Below are 9932 nucleotides of genomic sequence, written 5' to 3' on the forward strand. Positions count from 1 at the left end.
CATGCAAAATTGTCATATTCACGATGGCAACCATCTTTTGACCAGAACAAGATAAAACAAGGAACAACACAGGTGATTGGTTGTTGCATATGAGCTAAATTTGCATATTACGTGCCAAACAGCAGTCGGATTTCAATCTAACTGCAGACGCATTTGACAACCAGGTGTAAATGCATGAGGACTCATCAGGTTACAGTCCAAAACACAAGTCACATGGAATGACAAGGTGTAAATGGGGTCTGTGTCTGTCTTCCTGGTTTGAATTTGGCACTTAATCTCCACCCTTTACAATAAATACGTTACCGAAATAGGATCCAACAACTGATCGAAAATACTACCTATCCCTACATCTGGTTCCAGGTTGATAACTTCCGTCAAGAGAGCTACAGGTACAGTATACAAACACTCAAATCTTCAAGCTGCTTTGCTTCCAGCATTAATGTTTAAGGTTAAGAAACAAATTCTTTATATAATAATATATTGAAAGAGTGTATATATGTGTTTTATAATGTACATTCACCTGTGTATAGATGATTTTAAATGTGATGTTTTGCAGCTGTTTTACTTAGATGTTTTTTTTTAAACCGTGTAAGAAGTAACTAATATGTAATCCCTCTTCTCTTCCTAATTAAAAAATTGTTGCGACACTATCTTGCTGTTTTACTGCCTTCTTTTGAAGTTTTATATGCCTTATGTACACTTAACATGGCTTGATAGCTTGCTGTATTTCACTCCTGTGTTTACGATACTACTTCCATCACATTTCAGACTGTCTAACGTAATCACCTCTGGACCTCGCCCAAGGACAATAATTGTTACCACAAATGAATCATGGGAAATCAAATCAGCAGACAGATGGTTGTTTACCTACCCAAGCAGGTAATGAGTAAATAAATACATAAATGCTTGGGTATACCACAAACCACTATGGGGACAATAAAAAAAGTTTTAAACATCTGGAACAGTTGCAAACTTGCTGAGGGGAGGAGAGTGAAGTGAAGTGAAGAAGAGGGTGGTAAAGAAGAATTTAAGTGACCACAGATCAAGAACTACAGGCAATAGTTGCATCTTTGGGTCAGCCATAATGTGGCGCTTTCACTCCAACTGGCCTTTGGAAGCTGCATAAAGAGAGTCTTTGTGTCAGGGTTTTCTCGTTGGAGCTACAGCTGGAAAAGGTACCGTAGAAGACAAGTCCAAAGCACACCACTGTGGTCATGTATTCCACTGACATATTTGTGTCAAAGGCACCTTAAACCTATCATCAGACTTGGTGGTGGATCATTTATGCTTTGGGGCTGTTTGGTGGCAATACTATAAAGTGGTATGGCACTTAAAGTGGCCCATATTTTACAGTTTTTACTGGATTTTATTTCATTTCCTCTTGAGGTTTACTTAGGACATTTGTGTGGCTTTATGTACTAAAATGCTCATAGTTCATTTTACACCTTCATCCTTTTAAAATGAAACGGGCTGTACATGTTTACGTACTACCAGAGAACTTGTAGAGAGGATAACTACCACTCTGTAATGTCTTCTGGGTTCCTCAAACGCTAGAGGGTGCTCCCATGCGAATCGAAAATGAATGAGTTAATATGGAGCATTTGAGTAAAATAATGGTTTATAAATGCCTAAACATTTTTAATACAAAAGAATACCTTCAGTACCTGAATACAGAGCACCATTAAACATTTTAACCTCTTTGTTATATTTTTAAATGCTTTTGAAATCAAGTAATAGGAGTTTAAAACAGCGCCTTATGTACGTTCATGACAGTGCAGAGCGCAAACAGCCAATGAGCTGCTCCGCTTGCCAACCAGTCAGCACTCAGTAGCCATATTGCTAGCATCCTGCTGCCCAAAACCTGTTTTTATTTTTAGTGAAATACATCTTTATACTTTACAAAATAAAAGGAAAGTTCTGAGCAAGCGATTAAAAACTACTTTAACTTTTTCGGTTTTAGCCGTTTAGCTCAGATCACCCTATTTGTTGTTCGCGGACGCCCTCTGGTGTTTTGCAGTCCCGTTTGTGATATAATGGGGGAAAGAGAAGAAGCCAGGCTCCTCATAAACCGGCTCTGATACTACATTAAAAATCCATAATATGGGCTCTTTAACCAAAGGTCTGGTCTTTCTACACTCTTAGAAAAAAATGGTATGAAACTGTCACTGGGGCAGTACCCTTCTTGTCACTGGGGTGGTACCCTCAAGGGTACATCTCAGAACCTTTAGTCAGGGAACATAATTGTACCATAATCCATTGAAATGATATTTTCTAAGTTGTACTGACTCCACACAGCCCCGTCTCGTCTCCAGCATTTTTATTTTATTGTTCTGTTTTAAAACATTAGGATATGAAAAGGTACAAATATGTACTTTTCACCTGAAAAAAAAACTTATTTAAAGTTCACAATTGGACCTTAAAACCACTGTTGTACCTTTGAGGACACATTTACATTGTTTGTACCTTGATGAACAAAAAATGCACCTGCACAGAACCACATCTGGCACACCTTTAGGTTCTTTAAACTTCAAATTGGTTCATCAGACCTGCACATCTCATTTAGTTTAAAAAAACATTCACTGAAATGTTCTTTGGGAAAGCACAAGTGGTTCTTCTTTGGCATCACTCCAAAGAAACTCTTTTTGGCACCTGTGTTTAATAGCTGGACCTTCCACCAAAGCTATGGCACCAAGCATACCTCATCATCAGTTCAGAAGAGGTAGATTGAAAACTAAATGGACGTTTTTGCCCTGACCATCTCAGTCTCTGGACAAAGCTGTGTTCTGCCCTTGAAAAGGACCATCTACATGTGTGAAACCTATATCAAAAATCCTAAAGGGTCCTGAAAGGCCCCTAGATTTGCTCTCCAACCTCATTAAACATACAGAAATAATGCTCAGAGCTTTATGCTTGACAGGGGACATATTAAACACCAAAGGGGGTGCCCTCATTAAATTAATACTTTGAAAAATGTTTGGACTACTTTCTTCCATAATTGCTGCAGTATAATATTTTCCACTTTATTATTTGTTCTCTAAGGTCTGTTTTAGTCATTTCTGGCCTGTGTTCATAATTCCAGACGTTAAGGTTGCCCACGTCTCTGGTGAGGTAGGTATGTGATGAGGAACCATCTACAATGCTCTGTCAAACTCTAGACCCATGGAAGGAGTTAAGTGTCTCATAATTTCAGCCTCATTCATCGTGTTATGCCAAATCTATTCCTGCAGGGTCACCTACCTGCGCTTCCCTCCTTAGTCTATAGCGCTTCATCACCCTCGGCTTTAACGTCGTCCAACATGAACAGAGGACAAGAGGCCATTTCTCAGGAGTGTTAAAACCTGTCAGAAGTGATTCTGCTCAGGCAGCAGCAGGACAGGCCAAACACACTTCACATACTGGCAGCTAGAAGACTCCTTCACTCCCTCTGCTTTTAAGGAGTATTTGCTCATATTAGATTACGTGCTAATATAAGATTACGTCTTAGATGGGGCTTCCAACCTTTTACTTTAAAATGTTCTCCCCACCTTGAGAACAGATAAAGTTCTTGATGATCACAGGGTTCCCTTTAAGCAGGCCACATGAAATGAAAAAGCTAAATCTGCTTCATTACATCCTCACTTTCCTCTAATAAACAAGGGCAATTATTGTGCTAATGATAGAAAAAACCCTCGGGAGTGATTGATATTCACAATGAAGAAATTAATTTAATATTAATAGGGTATTTGGCAAGATAAATTGATGGTACAGGCAACGTCTTCTCCTTGATTGATAAATTGCTAGATTGATGGTTATCTTTTGGCACAGTTTTAAGTAGTCTAATTACGCTTATCTCTAATTACGCTCGTCTTCAGCCGCCAATCTGCTCTTTCCAAATATGTTTTCAATGTTACTCTTTCTGCAAAATGACAAAATAGTCTAGAGACTCTTACTAACATCTGAAGTGAAATCCACCAGCTTTATTGGGTTGTTTAGATACTTGGCTTTGCACTCTGATTTGCTAGTTTAATCCTGTCTTCTGATTGACTAGCTGAACCCTGCCTTCAGATGTGCATCTTGAATTCTGCGTTCTGATTGGCTAAAGGAAGCCTGTGCTTTGATTGTCTATTTTAATTCTCCTTTCTGATTGGCTACTTGAACTCTCCGTTTTGATTGGCTAGTTCAAAGCTGCCTTCTGATTGGCTATGCTCTAAATAACTACTTGAATCCTGCTTTTCGATTGGGTAGTTGAATCCTGCCTTTTCTGCATAGCTGAATGCTGCCTCCTGATTGGCTGTTTGAACGTTTTTTTTTCTGATTAGCTTTTTGAATACTGCATTCTGATTGTCCACTTGGAACTCTGTGTTCTGCTTGACTATTTGAGTTCTGTCTTCTGATTGGCTACTTGAACACTGTGCTCTGATTGGCTACTTGAGTCCTGCCTTGCCTACTTGAATTATGAACTCTAATTGGCTACTTCAGCCATGCGCCCTGATTGGCTATTTGAGTACTGCTTTCTGATTGTCTACTTGAGTCCTGCCGTCTGACTGGCTACTTGAACTACTTGAACTCTGTGCTCTGATTGGCTATTTGAGTCCTGCCTTCTGATTGGCTATTTGAACTATGGGCTCTGATTTTCTACTTGTGCTCTGGTTGGCTCCTTGAGTCCTGCCTTGGCTACTTGAACCCTGCACCCTGATTAGCTATTTGATTACTGCTTTCTTATCATCTACTTGAATTCTGTACTCTGATTGGCTCCTTGAGTCCTGACTTCTGATAGCAACTTGAACTCTGCACTCTGATTGGTTCCTTGTGTGCTGCCTTCTGACTGGCTGCTTGAACTATGGGCGCTGATTTTCTACTTGAACGCTGTACCCTGATTGGCTCCTTGAGTCCTGCTTTGTACTTGACAATTTGAGTCCTGCCTTTTGAGTGGCTATTTGAACCCTGAGCTCCGTTTGGCTACTAGAACCCTGTGCTCTGATTGGCTATTTGAGTCCTGCCTTCTGAATTGTTACTTGAACTACGCAATTTAATTCCTACCTTCTGCAACCTGATTGGCTCCTTGAGTCCTCACCATGCATGGACAAGAACAGTAGAGGATGTTCGCTGGGGGGGGTAGGGGTGGGTTGGGATCACATGAAGTTTTGCTTAGGACTTGCTGACTGTACATTCAGAAAACACACACTGTATATTAGGTCACAAGTCTGAGCCTCTAAACTTTCTAACAAATGGCCCTTCCACAGCCTGAGCTCGGAAAAACCCAGCTAGGAAATTAGGCGGCTATATCATAAATCTTGGAAAGTTATAATAATTTGCAATTCACTCCCTCATCAAAGGCAATATTAGCCTAATTTATTATCTCCGCGCGTGTGGGGCGCTCAGAGGCCGTGGAGATAAGAGTCTATCAGGAGGGGGATTGATTTTCATTAACTGATTGTAATAAAGATGAACTGCCAGGCCCGCGCGCTGACCACGAGCCACACTTTATTGTAATTGGGCCAATTTATTTTGTGAGCCACTGCCTCCACTTTTTAGTGTCTATCTCTCTCTCTCTCTCTCTCTCACACACACACACACACACACACACACACACACACACACACACTGTCGTTTACGTTTCAATCATGCCTTCTTTTATTCTGTCTGTATTTTAGCTGATCTGTGTGCAGCACATTCACTCGTTTTTAGCTCAGCTGCTGATTTCTATCGTGAGGTTTTGTTGAGCAGGCTGTTTATGTGATCCCTGCTGGAAAAGGACCATTAGAAACATCAGGTTTCTCTTTATAGTTTCTATGCTTTTGTAGCAGGGATAGCTTTTATTCTGGATCCTTTCATCATTCAAAAAGTATTCACACTTAACTAGGTTGCTGTAAGGCACAATTACTAATAACTAGGATGAGCTTTATTTAGTATCTGGTTTGTCCTCTTACGGATGATCATCATATTGTGATAAATGTTCATCATCTGTTTAGATCCATGTTTATAGTGCACCTTTGCACTGTTATCAGGTAGTGCACTGTGACAGTTTAACAGGTACATGAGCTGCATATCAGGCCTCTTGTTTTAATATGTATAGCTTTAAGGTTGTTCTGTTTTATCACATATTGTTTGCCATCACCACACTATTGTTTAGGAATGGCTTTGGAGCGCCCCCTGGTGTACATCACAGTTTTTTCACCACTCCTCGGTTTGTTCACGGTTCTGCTTTAACCCAGAGGTGTGTTGGTGTCCGAATAGGTGAGCGTTCAGACCTATTCACTAAAAGACCTACAGCTGCACTAAAAGGATGTGAGCATGAATGTACCATGTTTTTCAATTATTTGTCCATTCAGAATTTGTCCATATTCTCAAAAGAGAACACATGGTACTAAACAGAGACTTGCTGCTGGCCAAAACAACACACTTTCCTTGAAAAAAAATCTGCAATTTCAATTTGCTGTATGTGCTGTAGGCCTTACATCTGCTAATTCTACTGCTACACTCTTAAAAATGATGGTTCTTCAAGGGTTCTTCAGTATAGAACCTTGAACACTCATGAATATTTGCATGTTTAAATGGTTCTTTGCATGGTGAAGTGGGTCTTCAGATTGATGGGGAATGTGTTATTTCTGTTCTGTTCTACATTGCACCAAAAAGGGTTCTTCTATTGTTATGATGTCAAGCTTTCAATAATAGAACAACCCCTTTTGGTGCTTTGTCTTTACTAAAGAACCGTTGAAGAATCATTTTTTTTAAGAGTGTACAACTGCTAATGTAACTCTAAATAATTCTAGAATCTGCCAAAATGTAACAATATCACAGTGTGGAGTCCCCCTGCATAGTTTTTATTTCCTATATAACCTCACCCCTCACATTTTCGCTGCTTTTTTCACTCTTTTTTGTTCTCTTTTTTTCGTAATCTTGAAACAAAGGCAAGAGTAACATTGTCCCAAATGATGCCAGCACCCTGACCTGTGTATTGGTCAGCAGAGGGGTATGTGTCAGAGGAGCCCCAAACAGGCCTTGGCATAAATACTAAACTGAACTGAAATTTCTAGTGAGATTTCAGCAGTATCAGTCATGGTTTACTCAGTGTGCACTATGTATAGTCATATCCAAAAGTTTGAGCACCCTCAATCATATTACATGTTTTAAGTTACAATAAGTTAACGTATCTTCTACAGCAGGGTTTCTCAACCTGTGGGCCGCAGACCACCAGTGGGCCAAGAAGCACCTTATAGTGGTCCGTGAGTCTGTACCTCAACACTGAGCACGAGCTACTGTTAAAAACAATAGACGAGCCATAAGGAATAGAGAAGAGATGTGTTTGATTTCAACTCATGGATCGCGAAGCGTATATTTGGTCGAGCATCAGTGACCTCAGTGGTCAAACTCAAACTGATAAACCAATGACAAAGAAGCAGATACCAAGTAAGATTTACCTATATTGTTGATTGTGACAATGCTAATCCAAAAGCCCAGTGAGTGAAGTGAGGTTTATTTCAAATGAATCACAAAGACCCTCAAAACTAGAGACATTTAAGACCAAACAGCTACTTTTTTGGAAAAGCCAGTGAAGTGAAATGGCGATTGACTGCAGCTCCAAATCACATCTACCTCATACATTTCTATTTTTTTTTTTCCCCCTTTTTGACATCACTACAGCCATGTTTCATGTTTTTTAACATACCTGCAAATTTTGCAAACCTACTGACAACCAGAAAGGCCAATCTGATCTTTTTCAAGTTTTTAGTGTCAGCATTTAAGAAAAGAAAAATAAAGTAGTATATAAAAAGTTGATTTTAGTTGTTCTGTGGGCAGCTATGCTTTGTAGTTATATACAGGTGGAAACGGAACAGGAACAAATGAAAGATAGCATTGTAGTGCAGGATTTCTATTCATTTGCTGAAAAAAATTTAACATAAAATATAAAATGTGACCTGACTTTTGCACAAGCCACATTTAATGTTTCACCCCCCCCCCGCGCCCACCATGTGTATTAAAATGAGAATTAAAATGGAATCCAGCCAAAGTTTATCCAGATACGATCCAAAAACGAAACACATTAATAGAAGGTGTTAACAGGCTCTTAGACTGATATTAGAGTGATAGCTCTCCATCACTGTGAACAAAATTGTGGATCTGACTATAACCTGATTAAAAACAAATTTTTTCATTTTCACTTAATCAACACATTTCTTCACTTTTTGAAAGAGTTTAAAATGTGTCAGTAGTTCACTTATGATGTCCAATTTCATAAAATAACTAACAATCAAGTGCGCACCAGTCAAGTCGTATACATTTAGTTTAAAATTTTTATTGTAAAATTGAAAAAAAGAGAAAGAGAAAAGCCCATTATGCATTTCCTTTTGATGTCTTCTTTTTTTTAAATGTATCCACTAAAGTAATCAATGAACACATAATTGTCAGAGCATCATAAATTAAGAAATAAATAAACAAACAAATAAATAAACAAATAAATAATAAAAATCTGAAAATTAATTGGCAAATAGGTTGATAAGTTGGCATAATAATAAAACGTGAGCAGCAAAACTCTGGAAAAAGCCAACAGCAGAGCGTTTGGTTCCTCAGAACGTAGGCTGAACAGATCTGCTCTTCATCACACAAATGAATAAATAAATAAATAAATAAATAAATAGATAGATAGATAAATAAATAAATACTGCACTGCATTTTAGTGGGTCATTTTGTACAGAGCAATTTCAAACAGGTTTTACTCCGTTTACTCATTTCTTGGAAAACGAAGGAACGAAACGAACGTAAACAAATAAAAACAACTGTAAACAGCATTGTCTCATTGCCCCAGGCTTTAAGAGTACGGCCTGGAGCGCCTGGTTCACCCTCCGCACACGTCCACACGTCTGTCAGCAAAAAAATCAATATTTCTTGATATATTGTAGACTTCCATATGCTTTGTGCTGAGAAACCAGAAGTTTAACACGGCCTTTATAAAGCAGAGACCCCGTCCCACCCTAACCCACCCAAAACCCACCCGCTGACCTCCCACCATAGAATCTGAGAAAAGTTCCTGTGCTGCTGTTCCCTAATATACACATTTTATATCTATAATAAGCTACTTTCCTTAGCATACAAACCATAGTTAAAGAATCATATTGTTAATACGAGTAGTACCGTTATTATACTTTAAGACCGCCCCCCTCCCTCCCTCCCATCCCACCCGCTACCCCTTCTGAGCATGCTCAAAGATCAAGTTGGGCATTGAGGTGTGAGAAATGAAACTGCTATGATTATGGCTGGAATGGGAACGGAACTGATAAATGCTGGTGATTTGGAGCAGAAGTGACTTTGAACAGTGGAAATGAGACACAGCCGGCCTGGGTTTTTGTCTTATGGTACGACAGCGTAAGATTAACTCACGTTAACACAGTCAGTCCAGTCCCTTTGAACATATTAAGCCACCATTTCCCCATGTTTATTTCATTTTATTGGTTTCTCTCATCTCTCCCCCCCCCTCACTGTAACGATATCATCTCTCAAACTTATTAAACTTCAGGCGAAGTTGCCGTTTTTAATTTGCAATACCCCTGCTGCTACGTGAGGGCCAAATTTAATTTGATTTTAATAATTCACATGTCTGGCATGTAGAGATTCGGAGAGGAGGGCCCTCACAAGGCAGGGTTATTAGACCACGGATGCCCAAAGGCTGCGCGTGTGTATATATCACCATGTTCTCATATGCTACCAGTGGACAGGAGAAGGAGAGACAAGATGAACAGAGGTCAGGAGGAAAAAGCCATTATAACCTGTGACTCGATCCATTTCGTTTCCGCCCCGAGGCTAACAACTGTCATGATACGATGCTCATTCTTCCCAACAGAACTGATTTTCTGAGTTCTGCAAGAGCGAATACCAAACACAGCAATGTATTTCTGGCTATGACAAACAGGTCAAAAACGGTGGCTCAGAATTAAATGAGGTTAAAAATGGGGTTT

The sequence above is a fragment of the Colossoma macropomum genome, unplaced genomic scaffold, assembly GCF_904425465.1.
Source record: "Colossoma macropomum unplaced genomic scaffold, Colossoma_macropomum, whole genome shotgun sequence".
NCBI lineage: Eukaryota > Metazoa > Chordata > Actinopteri > Characiformes > Serrasalmidae > Colossoma > Colossoma macropomum.